The following is a 22,067-nucleotide window of genomic DNA, read 5'->3' as shown; positions in this document are numbered from 1 at the left end:
GGGAACTCCTGATGAAGAATCTCCTTCTACTAATGAAAATTTGTACCTATTTTGTACATTATATTATTAGAGTTTCCTGGGGCATTGAGAAGTTAAATGACTTATTCAAGGTCATACAATTCAAAGGTATCAGAGGCAGAACTTGAACTCAGGTCTCTTCTTTCTCACATTGGCTATCTATCTAGTATACCATGTTACCTTTCGTATTTATAATAATGACATTTATGAAGCACCTGAAAATTAGAATAGCACTTTACATATTTAAATTTACTTTTTGCTGGTCTGCTGTCCATAGAATGGTTTCAGTGACATAGCATTCATACAAAAACATTTTGTACATTATCAGTCATGGTATCATTATATTGGTAGCACTTTCCTTTAAGATATCTCCTTTTCTTGTCTCTAGCTTTCATGCTTATTGTGGTAGTTGGTCCTATCCCAGGAACTCCTGCTTTCCTCCTCTTTTGCCTCTTGAATGAGCTTTGTTTGCTGTCTCTTACCTGGGAGGGTAGATACTTCAGTTACAACCATCTCCTTCTACCTGTCTCTAGTTTAGGGCAAATTCCAGGGGAATGTCAAGAAAAGGATAAAATGCTATGATACTTCACCTTGAAAACAATTATACATCCATTTCTAGTGCCCTGATTTTTCTGGAAATGCCAGGTAGTATTATATTCCTTCCCAGGGTTATAAATTTCATAATCCCTTGCAAAATCATTACAAGTACACTCAACATCTGCAATTATGCTTCATAGCATCAAAAAAAGCATCAGCCTTTAACAGAATAAGGATGATTAACTCAGCAGACCAGATAATCATCTCAAAATCAACAATTCATCCAATAGACATAGCACAGAATAAAACATCCTTTGGCAGACTGCTTCAGTGTCTAAATTTAATTTAGTTCTAAATTAAAAGCAGCACATATTACATGCATATAACATAGTAGTCCATGGAGATCCATAGAACACTAGCAAATATACATAATAGAGAAATAGCCAAAGCAATAACATCAGTAAATTTACAGAATAATTAAACATACAAGTCATGCACAAACAGAACTTTGTGTATAACACAAAGAAATAAACTGGAATACTATATATAGCTAGCAGAAAAATGCATCTATAATACATGCATGCTACTTGAACAGAAAAAAAGCATGGACAATAAAATAAAACAGAAGCGTACTAAAGTATGTGATGTTTAATATGTATATCAATTACACACAAGATATACATTATGTAAGGAAATATTAGTTTTTTCATCTGCCTATAGTTGTGATCACTTTGTCATTTTCCCATGGAGCATCATGTTAGTCTGATCATAGCTCAAATAGACCCAGATCTCTCATGACCTACTGACCTATCTCTTCCTCTAACTGTGTTAACTAATGGCAGGGAGAGCATAGTCCTTAGCAGAACTCTAGTCATGAATTACTAAACTTGAACTTGAACTTGTAGTGGATCCAAGCGCTCTAGTAGTATTACTGAACTGGATTTACCACTCTATAAATGGACAAGTTGCTCAGTTTCTCCACAATTAAGCAGAGGGTAGCTTTATGTTAATCTACTAATTTGTGTGTCCCATCAACACCAAGATTTCTTAGCAAAACTTGGTATCCTTATTGAACATTTGACTTTGAGCTAGAGAAAGAAATGGCAAGTTACTCAAGTATCTTTGCCCAGAAAACCAACGAAAGAGTTGGACACACAGAAAAATGATACAACAGCAGCAGCAGCACCACTATCATACAGAACTAAAAACTAGATAGAAGAGAAAAATGAAAGGGTATTTATGTAGACTATTGTTTTGACAGTGTTGTAGCAACCAGTTAATAATTCCACATATTGTACCAGGAAGTAGTTAGTAGCAGTTTCATTTTATATTGACTCTATGGCTGATTCTTCATGACCCCATTTGGAATTTTCTTGGCAAAGATAATGGAATGGCTTGCCTTTTCCTTCTCTAGCTCATTTTACAGATGAAAAACCCGAAGCAAATATGGTTAAGTTACTTACCCAGGGTAATACAACTAAGTGCCTGAGGCCAGATTTTGAACTCAGATCTTCCTTAATCCAGGGCTGATACTTCTACTGCACCACCTAGATGTATTAGCTGTTTGTTATGGTTGGAGCAACTCCTTTCCCTCCAAAAATGTCAACCTCCCTCCCCAAAACTAAACCCTCCAAAACAAAAATAAAAGCAATAAAGTATTCTATTGCATACTTATGCCTTCTGTAATGATCTCAACAGTAGGGTACCTTTTCTTGGTTTATACTATTTCTTGCAGTCCATCTTCAGATATTTATTCTTGTAGCCTATCATTCACAGACAACAGAGACATGAAAGGTTACGTAAGTGAAAATAAGGTTCATAAAATTTGCTGGCATCCTGATTGGTGGATGTCACAGACTTTCAGCTATTATGCCATCTACTTATAAGTCCAATTCCTTTAGTTTCTTTTATGGTTTTTTTCTCTAAGATGTCACCATAGCTCTGGTATTGGTTGGCATTTGGGACAGAGTTTCAACATCCATATTAACCTTTCCTGAATAATAATACATGCTAAATGCCAGGGCCTGATGGATTCACAAGTGAATTCTATCAGATGTTCAAAGAGCAGCTAATCCCAATACTATACAAATTATTTGATATGATAAGCAAAGAAGGAGTCCTACCAAATTCCTTTTATGACACAAATATGGTACTGATTCCAAAGCCAGGGAGATCAAAAACAGAGAAAGAAAACTACAGAACAATCTCCCTAATGAACATAGATGCAAAAATCTTAAATAGAATATTAGCAGAGACTCCAGCAAGAAATTAAGAAGATCATCCACCATGATCAGGTGGGATTTATACCAGGAATGCAAGGATGGTTCAACATTAGGAAAACCATCCACATAATTGACCATATCAACAGTCTAACAAACAAAAATCACATGATTATCTCAATAGATGTTGAAAAAGCCTTTGACAAAATACAGCATCCATTCCTATTGAAAACACTGAAAAATACAGGAATAGAAGGACCTTTCCTAAAAATAATCAACAGTATATACCTAAAACCATCAACAAGCATCATATGCAATGGGGATAAATTAGAAGCCTTCCCAATAAGATCAGGAGCAAAACAAGGATGCCCATTATCACCTTTATTATTCAACATAGTACTAGAAACACTAGCAGTAGCAATTAGAGAAGAAAAAGAAATTGAAGGTATCAAAATAGGCAATGAGGAAACTAAGCTATCACTCTTTTCAGATGATATGATGGTATACTTAAAAAATCCTAGAGAATCAACTAAGAAGCTTGTAGAAATAATCAACAACTTTAGCAAAGTTGCAGGATACAAAATAAATGCACATAAATCATCAGCATTTCTATACATTTCCAACACATTAGAGCAGCAAGAGGTAGAAAGAGAAACACCATTTAAAATCACCCTAGACAATATAAAATACTTAGGAATCTATCTACCAAAACAAACACAGCAATTATATGAAAACAACCACAAAACACTTTCCAAACAAATAAAACTGGTTCTAAATAATTGGAAAGCCATTGATTGATCATGGGTAGGATGAGCTAACATAATAAAAATGACAATTCTACCCAAATTAATTTACCTATTTAGCGCCATACCTATCAAACTACCAAAAAACTTTTTTACTGAATTAGAAAAAACTATAACAAATTTCATTTGGAATAACAAAAGATCAAGAATATCAAGGGAAATAATGAAAAAAATGTGAAGGAAGGGGGCCTAGCAGTACCAGATATTAAACTATACTATAAAGCAGCAGTCATCAAAACAATATGGTACTGGCTAAGAGACAGAGAGGAGGATCAGTGGAATAGACTTGGGGTAAATGACATCAGCAAGACAGTGTATGATAAACCCCAAAAGCCCAGCTTTTGGGACATGAATCCATTATTTGACAAAAACTGCTGGGAAATTTGGAAAACAATATGGGAGAGATTAGGTTTAGATCAACATCTCACACCATACACCAAGATAAATTCAGAATGGGTGAATGACTTGAATATAAAGAGGGAAACTATAAATAAGTTAAGTGAACACAGAATAGTATACTTGTGAGATCTCTGGGAAGGGAAAGACTTTAAAACCAAGCAAAAGTTAGAGAAAATTACAAAATGTAAATCAAATGGTTTTGATTATATTAAACTAAAAAGCTTTTGTACAAACAAAAACAATGTAGTCAAAACCAGAAGGGAAACAACAAATTGGGAAAAAATCTTTATAACGAAAAACTCTGACAGGGATCTAATTACTCATATATAAGGAGTTAAATCAATTGTATAAAAAATCAAGCCATTTCCCAATTGATAAATGGGCAAGAGACATGAATAGGCAATTTTCAGGTAAAGAAATCAAAAGTATCAATAAGCATATGAGAAAGTGTTCTAAATCTCTAATAATTAGAGAAATGCAAATCAAAACAACTCTGAGGTATCACCTCACACCTAGCAGATTGGCTAAAATGAAAGAAGGGGAGAGTAATGAATGCTGGAGGAGATGTGGCAAAATTGGGACATTAATGCATTGCTGGTGGAGCTGTGAACTGATCCAACCATTCTGGCTGGTAATTTGGAACCATGCTCAAAGGGCTATAAAAAAATTCCTGCCCTTTGATCCAGCCATATCATTGTTGGGTTTGTAACCCAAAGAGATCATAAATAAACAGACTTGTACAAAAATATTTATAGCTGTGCTTTTTGTGGTGGCAAAAAACTGGAAAAGGAGGGTATGCCCTTCAATTGGGGAATGGCTGAAGAAATTATGGTATATGCTGGTGATGGAATACTATTGTGCTAAAAGGAATAATAAACTGGAGGAGTTCCAGGTGAACTGGAAAGACCTCCAGGAACTGATGCAGAGTGAAAGGAGCAGAGCCAGAAGAACACTGTACACAGAGACTGATATACTATGGTAAAATCGAATGCAATGGACTTCTGTACCAGCAGCAATGCAATGACACAGGACAGCTCTGAGGGATTTATGGTAAAGATGCTACCCAGATTCAGAGGCAGGACTGCAGGAGAAGAAACATATAAGAAAAACAACTGCTTGAATGCATGGGTTGGGATGGATGTGATTGGGGATGTAGACTCGAAACTACCACACCAATGCAACTATCAACAATTTGAGCAGGTCTTGAACAAGGACACATGATAAAACCAGTGGAAATGTGCGTCGGCCATGGGTGGGGAGTGTGGAGGGTGAAGGGGAAAGTAGGAGTATGAACCATGTAACCATGTTAAAATGAATATTAATAAATGTTTAAATTAAAAAAATAATACATGCTAAATCCATATTTGGCAACTTTTGCTACCCACCTATGGCTTCCACTCTTCTAGTCTCCAATTCTTTTATTGTCATGGGGGCCAGTCCTTATCTGAATGACTCCTTCCTCTCCTGTTGTTTCAGCTACTTTTAGACCTGACATATTCTTTGTCTCTTAAATTCTGGTTTCCCATAGCGCCTAATCTGGAGTTCAGAGGGGCATGTCTATGTTTCATCAGCTCCTTAATACCAGTCCACAGTTTAGGGCAATTCCTCACAATCAAAAAAGGAAAAAATATTGGAATTCTTTTGCCTAAAAAACAACCCAGATATTCATCTCTAGCATCCTGAGCTCCATGGCAGGACTGAGGCAGGGCATTATGTATAAAACCTCATGAGATAATTACAAAAATTCTATGAGGCAAATACTATGATTATTCTCATTTTTCAAATGAGAAAATTGAGGCTCAGAGAGGTCAAATGACTCACCCAGGGTCATATAGATCATAAGATCTGTATCACAGGGCTTCTTGACCTTGTCTACTTCTCTATCCATCCAGACTGGTTTACATTGAGTTTTATCATGAAACTGAATCCTCATGAAAGAGAAGGTGGGGGGAAGTACACTGAGCTGCTTGATAATATTTTGTTTACTATGCAGGAAGGAAAAATAGATAAATGAAATTAAAGAAATATGGCTTTCCTTAGTCTTACTTGAAATTCATGCTAATTACCTTAGCCTACTTAGTGTCCTTGCTATGGTGACTCAGCAGATAGCGTTTTCTTTCTCTACTTATTAAGATCCCTGCTCTTCAGGTCTTGAAAACTCCCTTCCTTGCCTCATCTCCGGTACTTTTTTTCTTGGAGGAAATACTGCCCTGAGCACTTCCCCTGACACTCTCTCCCCACCCCATCCCCCACCATAGAAGATAACCTGAATACTACTTCTGATGCTTGGATAGACCATCCTCCATGAGAATCAGGCAATTACGTAGCACAGTAAGAGCGCTGAACCTGAATGGCAGGCTACAAGATGAGCCAGCTACCCTGGGCCTTCTTTTAATGGAGGATCTCAGAGGAGCTCTCCAATGTCTACCTTCCACCCTCCAAACCTAGGGCAGGAGGGCCCTGGATTAGCAGTTTCTTAGGAAATATGACTAACACATAGTAAGCTATGTGCTAAGTAATAATTTTGGGAGAAAAGAACCTCTCCCACAGTCCTATCCCTTAGGCAAAAGAGAGAATACAAGGACATTTAAAGGGATCATTTTTTTTTTATCAGCTTTGGTCCAATGACTGGGCTATTGAGATGAACATTAGATCCTCTATGCACCTGCCAAAGCAATCTGCCTAAAGTACAGGTCTGACCATCTTAGTACCTTGATCAAAGATTATAAAATGGTTTCCCATTGTTCCTAGCATCTAATATAAATTCCTCAGCCTAGCATTTAAAACCTTTTATTGTTTCCCTCTGACCCATCTTTCTATTCTATTTCTCTTACTCTGCATCACAGCCAAATTAGCCTTTTTGCTGTCCCCAGAGCACAGGATCCCATCTCTCAAATCTTGTCTTTGCATGGCTCCCTTTTCACCTCCAAATTTTAGAATTCTAAGCTTCAAGGCTCAGGGAAGGAGCCACCGCTTTCCTTCAGGTAGTCTTTTGTGGTACGTCTAGTTATTATTTCTCTTCACTCCTCAAATTACCTTTCATTTAATTTTCTGTTCTATTTCCCCTCTCCCCCAATAGCATGAAAGCTCCTTGAGGGCAGGAACTATTTTTCATTTTTGCCTTTGTATCTCTCGAACCCTACTTAACATCTGGTCCATCTAAGGCCCTTGATAAATGCTTTGAATTGAATTGAATTGCACCCGTTTTAGTTAGGTCCTGGGCAACTTTCTTCTGAAGAGAAGCCACTTGTTCTTTCTGCCATATGGGAAGAAGTGCAGTGCTGAGATAGTGCCTCTGCCCACAAGCTCCCACCTGTGATGAGAAAAAGGAACTAATGATGCATTTAATGTGCTACTTACAGGGAAAAGGAAAGTACGGTGTTAATTCCTTAGGGTACCACACTTGTCAATGAAAGGTGCCTGGGGAGCTAAATCAAAGGGATTCATTCCAAAGTTGTAATTCCTCAAATATGCAAATTGAAAATTAGAATAGTGCCAATTTGCTGCATGGTTGTTTTTCACTTTTGACAGAAACTATAAGTTATAATCTGTCTCATTCTTCCCTTCCTGGCAGGGAATGGACATGTGCTCCTCTGAATATGGAGAGGAAAGGATTGTGTGTACTGATTTTTATCAGTGACTTTATTTTATGAATGTTGAATGAATGAAAAACACTTGTTAAGCAACTACTAGGAAACTAGAAGGCTCAAAGGACAGAGTGCTGGGCCTGGAGTCACAAGAGCTGAGTTAAAATCTGGCCTCAAACACTTCTTATTTGTGTGACCTTGGGTAAGTCACTTAACCCCTGTTTGCCTAGGGGACAACTATGAAGCTCAGAGAATAGAGTGCTGGTCATGGAATCAGGAAGATCTGAGTTCAAATCTGGCCTCAGACAATTAATATCTGTGTATCACTGGGCAAGTCACTTAAACTCTTTGTCTTAATCCACTGGAGAAGGAAATAAGGAAAACTTCATAGTCTTAGAGAGTCACTTAGAGCACTGAGTCACCTAACTCCCTCTTCTCAACCCTTACCTAAAAGGAATCCCCACTGTAACGTACATGAAGGGTAGTCATCAAGACTCTGCATGAATAGCTCTGAGTAGGGGCATCCCACTGCCTCCAGAAGCATTTGTTTGTCTACCAGATACTATTACTGTTCTGGATATGAAGCATGGCTTGGGACCAGTTAAACATAATGAGTAAAGTAAGGTGCACTCATCTATCAAATCGAGATAGTTCAGCTCCAAGAGAGAGTTCAAAACTGAGTGGATTCACTTCCCCAGGGAGGTAGAGGATAGTCATAAAGGTCAAATATTCTATCACAAGGAGGACAATGGCAAAAAAGATGGCAAGATGCCTGATTTTTCTTTTGGTTGCCTATATATCAATATCTCATTTCTCCAACTTGATTGAAATCTCCTCGGGGACAGTCTCAGTTACATTAATTATCCTTGACTAGGGATTAGGGGAAATGGCTGATAAAAAATGTAAAACTTTTCTAAAAATTGGGCCTTTTTCTAGATTTTCACTATTCTTCTGTAATTTAAATGAAAGGATAAGAAGATATTACTATTTCTTCATAAAAACAAATCGAACTGACCCTTGGCATCTTACTTGAATGTCTGTCATAATGGGATTATTTCTTTTTCTCTGATCTTATTAAATACTAACTCCACCTAAGTCAAACATGATATGAGACAAAACAATGCCCATTGGGAAAATGGACTTTATTTGCTTATTTCTATCGGAAGGTAGGAAATTTGATAGTCTTTTCTCAGGGAGGATAGCTTTGCAAAATACAAATCCCAGGATGATATGCTTATCATGTCCACAAAGACTGTAGTCTATTGCCTAACAGAGAATTCTCATTTTTCCTAGGCTCTGTCAATAGCTCAAAGCCCAACATGATAGACCATGTTGGAAAGACTTCGAGTACTAGAGGCCAGCCTAGCTAGGAATGGAGAGGCTTGTGAACAATAGCTGGAATGATTAGTAATTAATTCTTTGATCATGACAATTGATGGAACAAATTAGAATACAAGAAAAAATACCATCACTCCTGTGTGACCACCTTCTATTTATTCAAGTAACAGTGGCAAAATTGGGGAAAAGGAAGCAGAAGATGCTAAGAATAAGAGGCAGTGAGGTGGTTCAGTGGATAAAGAACCAGGCCCAGAGATGGGAGGTTCTGGGTTCAAATCTGGCCTCAGACACTTCCTAGCTGTATGACCTTGGGAAATTCACTTAATCCCAGTTGCCTAGCCCTCACCTCTCTTCTGTCTTGGAACCAATACTTAGTTTGGAAGGTAAAGGTTTTAAAGTGTCACCATTTTTAGACCATCTATAAATATTTAGCTGTTGGTGCTCTAAAGTATTAGATCCTTCTAGTTGCCTTATTATTCTATGGCTATCCCCATTTTCTTGGTGACCTCATCAGTTCTAATGGGTTTAATGATCATATTTATGCCTAAGACTTCTAGATCTATATATACAAGCTCTAGTTTTCCCTCTGAGCTTCAGTCCTACATCAACAAATGCCCATTTGTCATTTACATCTCAGAGTCAACATGTTCAAAGCTGGTCAATATCTTTCTTTCCAAATCCAATCTTTTTCTTAACTTCCCTATTTCTGTTTAAGACCCCACCATCCTTACAGTCTTCTAGGTTTGTAACCTTGGCATTATATGCTTTCTTCACTCTCCCTCACCTCACATATCCAGTCAATTGTCACATCTTGTAACGTCAACATCTGTCTCTTACATCTGACTACTTACTACTCAGACAACTACTACTCTTAATTTAGCTCCTCATTCTGTCACTTAGTTTATTGCAGCAGTCACCTATTTGATCTCACTGCCTCAAATCTCTCACCATTGCAATCTATCCTATACACTATTGCCAAAGTAATTTTCCTTACAGGCAGACATGACCATGTCATTCCTGTACTCAATATATTTCCAGTGGTTCTCTATTGCTTCTAGAATAAAATGTAGTTTTTCAAGCCCTTAACAGCCCTTTCTTAATCTAACAATAATATTCTTATTTGACATTACCCTTCCCTCTGCATTCCGCAATCTAGCCAAACCAAGCTTCTCTTTCTTCTCCAAATATGATACTCCATCCCCATTTCTGTGCTGGTCATACTCCCTGGCTGGAATTCTCTTCTCCTTCTCTTCTACCTCTTGGAATCCCTCTCTTTCTTCAAGATGCAACTCAAGGACCACCTTCTACATGAAACCTTCCCTGATCTCCTCAAAGGCTCTTTCCTTCCCTCTCAAGCAATCTTGCATTTAACTACTTTCTGTTTATTCTGTACATACTTATATATGTACTTCCTGTCTTCTCCATTAGGATGGAAGTTCATTTTGTGCAAGGATTATTATTAGTATTTGTATCTCTAGCATCTAGCCCAATAGCTGGCAAATACTAAGCTTTTAATAAATATATTTTTATTGATTGATTGACCAAATAATGGACAAACTGCAGGATGCAATTCACAGTAATGATTTTGACATTGTTGCTGTAAACAAAACCAGACAACAGAAAGAAATTGAAGCCATTAATACATATATCTTGGATAGATACTGACAGTGAATGATCAGTTGGGTCTAGAACTGAATAGAAGGACAGTGACTTGGATTGCTTTTGGGAAACTGCAAAGTTCTTTTCAGTAACTCCAATATTTTCCCCGAAATAAAAGCTTCTCTTTTTACTACCAATGTTCTACCCATGTTACATGATTATGAGTCATAAAACACAATACGCTTTGAAGAATTGAAATTAAGGATCACCCAGGGCAATGGAATGGTTGGAGCAAATGGGATCACATTTCAAATGGAGAATTATAAAGAAGTTGTATCATTCAAGATGCCATGAGTGAAAAAGAAATTTCTTCATGTGGTGAGTGATAGGGATAATGAACAAAATGCTCACATCCTTTGGTATCTATCCTTTTTGATATGAAGAGGAAGTGAGGAAAGTTTCTAGCATGTTGAGTAGACAGACCCCTTTAGCAAACTTTTAGGACATGAACACAATAAAGTAGTACTCATATCAATGAGATCAGAGATCCACTGTGGTATTTACATACTAAATACAGTGCAGAGAATTCCTGATGCAAGGAATAAAGTGCTGTTCGTGGGGTCAGAAAAGTGTGAGTTCGAATCTCACCTCACATATTTTCTTTCTGTGTGACCCCAGACAAATCACTTAGCTCTGCCTTTCCTCACTTTCCTCATTTATAAAATGGGGATAATAATAGCTTCTATCTCCCAATATTGTTTTTAGGGCAAAATGGGTCAATATTTGAAATGCACTTTGCAAACCGTAAAGATCTATGTAAATGCTAGCTATTATTATTATTATTAGACATTATCAAATACAACTCCCTCAGAGATATATCCACTTAAAAAATGAAAACAAAGTTTAAGCCAATGTTACTAAAAATAAGACTAACTCAGCAAATTCTTAACTGAGAGTGTATGTTGCAAAGCTCTTATTTAATACATTATTGAAAACAACATTAAATTCGAGTTGGAATGTGCCAAATCTTAATACAAATATAATTAGCTAACATCACTGTGAGTGGACTGATGAATTATTTTTATGTGCATTTAAACGTAAAATTTATAAGCTCAAAATTAGACAATTTTCCTGAGGAAGTTAAGAAAACCCATAATTATAAGATTTTTCAATATCATTTTATAGTAAGCATTTTATTAATAAATTACTATCAATGTCATTTTTATTACACACTTAAGATTTAGATGTTGTTATAAAATTGTCACAAATTCTGAATTTCATTTGAATAAGCTACAAACTAATAATTTGTTTTTATAAAGATATTTTATTTTACCAATTATATGTAATAATTTTCCACATAAGTTTTCTGAAGTTATAGGATCCAAATCGTCTCCCTCTTTCCCACCTCTCCCCCTTCCTATTGATGATAAGCAATTTAATCTGGGCTATACATGCATTATCATGCAAAACATATTTTCATATTGTTCATTTTTATATGAGAATTAATCATATAAAACCAAAACGCCAAAATAAACCAAAGTAAAAAAAAACAACAGTATGCCTCAATTTGTGTTCTGATTCCAACAGTTCTTTCTCTGGATATGGATAGTGTTCTTTGTCATAAGTCCTTCAGAATTGTCCTGGATCATTGTTGCTATCAGTAGCTAAATCTATTGTTGATCATTCCACAATAGTGCCGTTACTGTGTGCGATGTTCTTCCAGTTCTACTTATTTCACTCTGTATCAGTTCATGTAGATCTTTCCAGCTCTTTCTGAAACCATCCTGTTCATCATTTCTTGTGGCTCAATAATATTCCATCACTATCATATAGCATAATTTGTTCAGCCATTCCTCAACTGATGGACATTCTCTCAATTTCCAATTCTTTGCCACCAAAAAAAAAAGGTTACTAGAAATATTTTGGAACTAGTAACTCCTTTCCCCACTTTTAAAAAATCTCTTTGGGATACAGACCTGGTAGTGATATGTAATCAAATGTGGATCAAAGGGTATGCACTGTTCTATAGCTCTTTGGGCATAGCTCCAAATTGCCCTCCAGAATGATTGAATCAGTTCATAACTCCACCAACAATGGTGGATTTTCAAACAAATAACATGTAAGGTTTTTTTTTTTTTTTAAATAAAAGGTGTGGGTGTAAGTAACATTTTCTAAAGTTCCCACATTTCTGGGTCCTGGAAAAAGGTTCCTTTAAAACTTTGTGTTTCAAAGTCAGATATTCATATGGCATGTAAATCAGTACACACAGTTTTTAAAATGCATTCTTTTAATTTCTTCATCTTCCCTCATTGCTCTGAATTTAGGTACGGGAGAGCTTAAATAGGAAGGAGTGTGGGACTGGTTGAATCTACAGGGACAGAAGACATATTGCAAAAATGAATCCTCACTGAAAACACTTTTGGGCAAGTTTTCACATGCTCTCTGTGTATGTGGGAAGAGGTGAGAGGATTAAGGGTTGGTGGAAGAAATACTTTTTGAGGTTATTAGCTATTTGCTTGGTGAAAATGTACAATTAAGCTATGTGCTGATATAAATTTCTTTTGGCACTGGAGTTAAAATTTGCAGAAGAGATGATCAGGTTGCCTACTTATTCAGAATTAAGCAAACTGTTTAGCTGAAAACTTAAAAACATTTTGGGGGAAATTCTACTAAACTCATTGCTCAGGGGATTTTGTGCACAATCCCATTATCTTTAGCACATTCCATCAATATGAGTGACACCCTTCTCAACTTCTGGTCCTCTGCTCCACTGGTTCAAAACAGCTATTCATTCTCAAGGTTAAGCTATGACGATGAGCTTTGGCAACTGAAAGCTTGGGACTATGGCAATCTTTCTTTCTTGGTGCTGTTATTGTGTATTGCACAGGGACAGAAGCAAAGTGGCCTTTTCACCCTTATAATCACTTGTTCTTTGAGGTTTCACTTTTCTGGATCTCAGCTTTCTCATCTGTAAAATAACGGGGTCACTAAAATCATACTGAAGGAAGAGGTGATCTCGAAGGTCCTTATAACTCTAAAATCCTTGATTTAATGCCTGAAGGAGGTAGAAGGAAGAAACAATTACAGGTCTATCTCATATAGTGAATGAGTCCTTGGAAAGGTATATGTCAATGGAAATATTTAATTGAAATAAACCAGAACTTGATAATGAAGATGAAAATGGAGACCTTACTGAGATCAGGTAAGAGCAAAATGAGGTGCCTATCATTTTTCTTGTCCTATCCTCCCCCTAGAATTGCCCTGAGGATGCTCCCAGTGAGAGGATGAGCTTATGCTCCTTTTTTATTCAGCCATAAACAGAATTTATCTTCATGTATGATAATCAAGTGAACAAACACTTATGAAGTTTCTACTGTCTGCCTGGCACTGTGTCAAATGTTGGTCATTGAAAGGAATAATAACAAGATGACATCTTGCCCCAGGACTGTTTCTATTTGAACCTCAGAGAAAAAGAGAAGACTAAGATAAGAATAATAGCAATAGCAATAATAATCCTCTTATCATTTTGAGGTTGACAAAATTATATACTCTAAATCAGAGGGATCAGACACATGGTTCACAGACTGCATGTCACTCACAGCACTCCCTAGTATGGCCCAAACCAGATTAAAATGTAATGGAGAAATATTTAATAAAATAAGTAAATATACAATATTGATAATATATTAATATATGGTTTTCTAAATTAATATGTAGTCTGCAGGGGTTCTTATGTATAAGTGAGTGGAATTCTTTTCTATTTGACACCACTGATTTACATCCTTGCTATTATGATGTCCATTTTACAGATGAAGAACCTGTGGCCTTATCATGTCAAATAACTGGTAAAAAATATGCAGGGTAGATATTTGAAAGAATTCAGCAGTAAATTTCTCTTGTAAAGAAAATAAATCCCTGAATCCTCTGCTTATTTTATGTGTTGTATAAGTTCAGATATGATGATATGATTTCTTAAAATAACACATGCCTTTATTTTCTTCCCTTTCTATATTTTACATAGTTCTGTTCTCATCTTGATATTCATTCATTCATTCATTCATTCATTCATTCATTCATTCATCTATCCATCCACCTAATTGACAACTATTTAAGAATCCATTATGTTATGTGATAGGTACTGGGGTGGGGTGGGAGTCTAGGTGGATGATGACAAAGTTATATAAGATATAATCCCTTTCCTCAGGATATTTACATTCAATTAGATATATGAATTTATTAAATCTGGGCTGCTAGGTGGCACAGGGATGGGGTGCTGGGCCTGGAATCAGGAAGACTCATCTTCCCAAGTTCAAATCTGCCCTCAGACATTTATTAGCTATGTGACCCTGGACAAATCATTTAACCCTATTTGCCCCAGTTCCCTTTTTTTGTAAAATGAGCTGGAGAAGAAAATGACAAATCATGCCAGTATATTTGCTATGAAAACCTTAAATGAAGTTATGAAAAGTTGGACGTGACTGAAACATCTGAACAACGAAAACTCATTAAATGTAAAATATATTTTTTCTAACCATGTTCTCTCTGGTACTGTGCTTTATACTATTTAATAGGAGTTAAATGGGTGGAACTGCCCCCTCTTTGAATATCCAACCCTTCACCTACTTTATCAATTTTACCATCTCCTTACCCTCTTTCAGATTCTTGTTTTTTTTTTTTTTTTGCACCTAATACCCTCACTTTCCTCCTTGGCATTCTAGATATCTCATTTTTCTTTGCCGTTTACTACTTAACAAGCCTCTCATCATTCTATCTTCTGCTATTAACTTGTTTTCATACCTACTCAGCTAACAAGTATTTATTAAATGCTCATCATGTCCCAAACACTGTGCCAAGAGCTGGGGATAAAAAAAAATAGTTCCTGCCCTCAAGAAACCAACATTTTAATGGATGAGAGACAACCACCAATGACTATGTACTCCATTCCATACTCTATTTTCATCATTGGCACTCATTTTTTCCTCTGCCCCGCTCTATACTCTGACACTCATGTGGTCTAAGTGGTCCATGAGTTCCACCTACTTTTGCTACCCTGTTTTGTCTACTTGCACTCGGTCAGCAGGGCAAGAGATAAATCTGAACTAAATTATGTCAGAATTATATAGAAAAGGGCAGAGAGTCAGGCCAAGGGACAGGAGATTCTGGGTTCAAATCACTTTCCTCTAGTTGCCTAGACTGTACCACTCTTCTACCTTGGAACTGATACTTATCCTTGATTGTTAGAGGATAAGGGCTTATTAAAAAAGCAACAAATCTATAGAAAGAGTTAAGCTGTTTTCTCTTTTCTCTATGAAAACGTGCTATCTGCTTCATTCTAAAAGAATTCTAGAAATCCTCTAATGCCTTGTATTGTGACATAATACCGTTGGAACATTATGGCCCCAGGGAGCAGTCAATGTGCAAACTTGCAATTACAAATAATAATAATTACACTTGGGAGCACTTAATTTTTCATGTCTTACAGAAATGCCTTTATACATTTCTGAATGCTAATTCAGACACCCAGTTTCAGGGCCTGAAAGAAATAATGCCCTTGCTAATAGAAATATGTCCATGGCTAAGTGAGTTAAGGGTAAGGATACCTGTGAGGGTTTTCATTAAAAATGAAGAAAGAAGTCAGAGGTGGGGTGCTACAACTCTACTTGATAACAGGGAAGCATTATTTTTGTGATACTTGCTTTGTTTGAAGTGGGACTGGGCTGTCTGGAGGAACTGGGGGAGAAAAGTGCAGAACCCTGCTGGAAATTTTACTGGGGCTTTCCTGGATAAACTAGAACTGAGAAGTGAGATCATAATGGGCTTTGCAGCTCAAGCATCTTCCCTTGTCTTCTAAAATACACCCAAACAAATAAGATAAGGATGATAGTTCTTTTGTACTTTGTAAAAATAACTTCCCACTCTTTTTCTGCTCTGTGAGTCTACTCTGTGTATTGTAGTAGGATATTTGGTAATTAAGAATTAATTAAGATTTCATTAGGAGATAGAGCTTTTTTTTTTTTTTTCTAAAACAGTCAGATCCAACAGCCTGTCTACACAGGACATAATTACTGGTATTACCATCTTATATCAGTAATCAATAAGGATTAAGAAACTCTTATAAAAGTATGGAAGAATATGTCTGGGTAAGCAAATACTCCCTTAAATCTTTTAGGCTGTTCTTTTGACCTCCCCCCAAATATATATACATATAGGTTTAGATATAATATAAAAGGTTAAAAATGTGTATATACATATACACATATGTATATACAAAAAATCTGTCATCATTTCTGATCCTTTTGGTGCAGTGGATAGAAGGCTGGAGACTGCATCAGAAAGACCTGTTTTCAAATCTCACCATTGATATTATGTTACCCTAGGTATATGGATTAATCTCTCTGAGCCTCAGTTTCAAAGCCTATAAAATGGAGTCAATATTTTCTTTAGTACTTACCCAACAGGATTCTTCTGATGAGAACACATTATAATATATTTCAGGACTTTTATAAGCTTTAAAATATTGTATAAATTTTGGTTATTGTATTCTTGTCTATATCTTGAACAGAGGAGATCCTTTATAATCATTTTTTGAATCAGTTGATCAAAAGCATAGATGAGCTTATGTAATACAACAAATAATTGAGTTTGAAATGTATATTATTAAAGATATAGATCTAAAGCTCCAAGTTCATCTGATCCAACTTCCTCATTTTACAATGAGAAAATCGAAGCTGTTGTGAGGAGAGGGGAAATAACTTGCTCAAGGTCACACATATAATAAGCTTCAGGGGAAAATAAGTTTAAGATCAATGTTAAAGAATGACTCTTCTATACAGAAACCCCAAACAGATATTGAATGTGAATGTAGCTAAAATCCAAAGGAATAACAGGAAGCAAATATTCAACATTCAAAGATGTGCTTTCTTAATTGTTATATCTAGCTCCTAAAAAGACTTGAGAAGAAAATTGACTCCATGTGGTTCCACCGTGGTGTAGATGCCAAACTTGTAGGACTATAGAAACTCTAGTTAGAATTTTTTATTAAATCTAAACAATGAATGGATATTCCCTACTCTGGAGTCCAATATTTTTTAGCTGTCATTCTATGGACTTGCACCAGATTATAATCAATTTTTACTAATCTTAAGGAAAATATGTGTCATTAAATAGCTTTACTTTGTAGAACCATAAACTTAAAATGATGGATTCCCTTTCTTTCTATCTGTTTGCTGCCTTTTCCTCTCTTAGATTTTCCTTTCTTGTTGGCTGAAAACAAGGAGATTTCCATGACATAATTTACCTATTGTGTTGGTCCATTGCATAGCTTGGGTTGGGAAGCATTGATCTAGCCTCTCCTTTAGGGAAGGAAGGAGGGCCTGATCAATACCTTATGTCATTAAGAGTGGACAGCTTAAATTAATGGAAATCCCATGATCAGCTATATCATCAGAGAGTCAATATATTGGCTAGAATATGGTGATTCACATTACTTAGGAACTTTGACTAGCCCCAAACTATTAATAAAAATCCTAGATTTCTTGGGGAAAACATTTCAATTTTTCTAAGAAGTTGTTCTTTTGAAGGGTTATTCTTTTCTAAAGTAAAAACAGATTAAATCCACTCACATTTTTCTAGGATCTTCCAGGAAAATGATATATAAGTCACCCATTGAAAAAGACTTCTAGAAAGTCTAGTTTTCAAGGCCTTTGAAGGGCATACAGGCATAACAGGCATATAGGCTCTGGACAGGTACTGCCCATTTTATTGGACTGAAGAATACACTTAGCTATGGGATACTTTTTTCCCTATCACTGTTATATATAGTTTACAACCAAACTTCTTGGTAGTCGCCATTATTCTTCTTTCTACTATATTTCTTCTGGAAAAAAAGTTACATTTAGGATACATTCTTGTAAATTGAATCATTGAGTAAATGTGCTAGGTGAGTTTGCTACTTGAGTAAATTTTGGGGGTGAATCCTTTTGTAAAGTGAATAAATCACCTCTTAATTTGCTAGTCTCTCAGTCCACTCTGAGTGTGGGTTTACTCTCAGAGAGTGAAGCTGGCTTCATCTCCTTCTTAGAGTTCTAAGAGTACCCCCAAGGGGTCATGGTAATATCTTCTTTAGAATTATTGGCTTCAGCCTCCATTACAGTGTGTTTTCCTCATATAACCACCAATTAGCATAGCAGTTCCATTTAACTAATTAGTATTCATTCACTTTTACAAAGGGATATTTATTGCAAAGATGTATCAAAAACAGAAGTTACAAATGCTTCCTCCTGACACATAGGGGTAGACTCTAACACTTTGATCTCTATGGAGAATGGGCTAAAACTTAACACCTTCTTCATAGCATTTCTCCTCTGCCCCTTTAGCAGTTTTACTTCCAAATATGGCAAGACCGATGGATAGCTGAATCTAAATTTCTGCTATTGCTGGCTGGGTAGTAGAGTTGCTAAATCCTTTGGTCCTCATCATTTGGATTCCACTCTTGGACCAGTTCTACTTTTTGAAACTCACTAGGTTGTAGCCATTTCTAATACCTTTTACCCTAATTCAAGAAAGAACAGACACAAAAGAGACAGAAGCAGCAGGAGGACTATGTACTCCTGGTTCATGCAAGCTCTGGATAAGAGGCCCTGAGGTACCCTCCCTGTGACTTGCAAAAGTTCATCTTCCCTCTCTGATATCTTTCATTCTCTTAGATATCTCCTAGATCCAGGCTGGAAAGATCTAGAGTAAGAGACTTATTTTGGTTGGTTATTGCCTTTTGAATAAACCCAAGTTGTCTACATCCCTAATCAAAAAAGGTTCTCTCCACTATGCTCTTGAAGGACCAGAACCAGTTACAGAATGTCTGTACATACTCTTAAGTTCACATGGAAGTTTTCTCAGACAATCACACTGCATAGTCTTACTAACAGTCCATTCCTTGCCCCTAAAAACAGACATGGATACCTGAGGTCCAGAGAGGGGAAATGTTTAGCCAGCGTGGCACAATTTGTGAGTGGCAGAACTGAGATTAGAACCCAGTTCAATTCAACCAACATTTATTAAATATCTACTATGTGTCAGAAACTGTGATAAATACTAGGGATACACATAAGAAAAGAAAGATAGTCTTTTTCCTGAAGGGGTTTACAATCTAATCCAGAAATACGATACAAAAGGAAGCTGGAAAGAGCTCCTTGGAGGACACCAGGTGATGTCTAAATGCTACCCTTTCTAAAGGAAAGATTTGGGAGGAATTTAGCACTCCATTCCAGTCCTCCAAATCAGAGGCCAACAGGGGTGACATCTAATACTCAAATTAAGCAGTATTGGAGATGGGATTAGAAGCGATCAGTTTTTATCCTCAGAGGGGCATCATCTTGTTCAGTGGAGTTGAAATTTGGGAGTTATAGACGGAGAGATCTTAATCCAGATCATATTGTTACTTTTGTTTTACAACAAGGTAAAGTCTACATTGGCAACTAAATGGTGCAGTGGATAGGGCACTGGGCTTGAAATCAGGAAGACTCATCTTCATGAGTTCAAATCCACTTACTAGCTGTGTGAGTCTGGGCAAGTTAATTAATTCTTTTTGCCTGAGTTCCTGCTCTGCAAAATGAGCTGGAAAAGGAAATGGTGAATTGATCCAGCATCTTTACCAAAAAGGGTCACAAAGGAGTCAACTGAATGACAAAACCTGCACTGGTTCAGGAAAATATATTTTGTCAAAGCTAGAAAGGATTTTAGATTTCACTTATTACAGCTGCCTCATCACAGAGATGAGAAAATTGAGGCTTAGAGAACTGACACAGCTATTAGGTATCAGAGACTGGTAAAGTTATTCTATTGCTGATTAATTTCTAGTCCTCTATCCAAAACTTTCCCAGTAGCATACTTTTTTTTGTTAGTTATTAATAAAATATTTTCCCTTTTCTATTCTGCTGTTTTTGAGTTGTTTATTTAAACCTCAAATAGAAATAATAATTCTCTTAGGAATTAATCTCTAACCCCCTGCAACTCTCACTATCTTTATTTATAATAATGATTGCTATAGTCACCACCTGGATGGTGCTAAAAAAAAGGGGGGGCAATAACACTCATTAGTGTTGCTTAATTAAAAGGAAGCTCATGTGAGTGAGCAGTAGGACTCTTCCCAGGAAAAAATAATTGAGAATACACCAGTAGTCAGTACAAGTATGATTCCCACAGTTACTAATATAACACTCTGGTTTTTTTTTAATTTAAAAAAATTTGGTTTTTGTAGTGGGGATTGTACAGCTGGTATGAGTATTTTGGGATTCAGTTCAACATAACTTCTTTGCACTGGAAAACACACACATATAGACAAATCGCAGAATCTCAGATTTTGAAGAAACTTAAGGGATCATCCAACTCAAGACCATCCATCTAGAACATACTTGACAAGTGGCTTTCAACCTTTGCCTGAAGATCATGAAACATACTATCTATGCCAAAGAAGCGATGGATTGAGGATGAAGAATGAGACATATATTTCTCTATATAACCTTTGAGGGAATTTGTTTTGCTTTACTATACATATTTATTGCAAGGAATTTCTCCCCTTCTTTTTTCCACTTGAGTGGCAAAGAGAGAGGATAAAAAATAGATTTTTGTTAATTAAAAAATAAAGGGAGGTGCTACAGATGTGAAATATTGTACATGCTTTTCGACTAGGTCAAAGCATTGCTAATTTTACTTTATTGTTTTCCTTTTTCACAAGAGACCTCTCATGGAGTAGGAGTAGTCTGTAAATGTTTGCAATGTAAAAACAAAACATCAATAAAACATTTAAAATAGGATTTCTAGTGATGGGGCACTTATATCCCAAGGCAGCTCCTTTTCCTATTAATCAGTTCTGGTTGTTAAGCGGTTTTTTTCAACATTAAGTCAAAATATTGTTGTTCAATTATTTCCAGCTCCTCATGACCTCATTTTCAGTTTATTTTTTGGCAAAGATGCTGGAGTGGTTTGCTGTTTATGTCTTTAACTCATTTTACAGATGAGGAAACTGAGGCAAACTGGGTTAAGTTACTTGCCCAAGACTTGTCCACACAATAAGTGTATGAAGTCAAATTTGAACTCAGATCTTCCTCACTCCAGGCTCTATCCACTGCATCGCCTTGTTGCCCTTTGAGCCAAAATGTCTCTGTAATTTTTATCTGCTACGCCAGTTCTGTGTTTTGAGGCCAAACAGAGCAAACCTAATTCTATTTCCAAAATGCAGGTCTAGAAATAGATTCTTGAAAACAGTTTTGTGGGGAGATTTTGGAGATGAAGAGGAAGAAATCAAGTTCTACTCATGGAAAATGATCACTCTGGGGACTTTGCAACATGTTTCCTGAGTTTTCACAGCAAGACTTGGGATTTTAGGAGTCCTTCTTCTTTAGGAAAAGGCCATGTTGTCTAGACCACATCCTTGTATGGCTGGTATTTGGTGTCTTCCTTCCTTCCTTTTTTCTTTTCTTTCTTTTCTTTCTTTCTTTCTTTCTTTCTTTCTTTCTTTCTTTCTTTCTTTCTTTCTTTCTTTCTTTCTTTCTTTCTTTCTTTCTTTCTTT

Source organism: Gracilinanus agilis, chromosome 4 (assembly GCF_016433145.1).
Source record: "Gracilinanus agilis isolate LMUSP501 chromosome 4, AgileGrace, whole genome shotgun sequence".
Lineage (NCBI taxonomy): Eukaryota > Metazoa > Chordata > Mammalia > Didelphimorphia > Didelphidae > Gracilinanus > Gracilinanus agilis.
Note: the sequence above shows the minus strand (reverse complement) of the source record.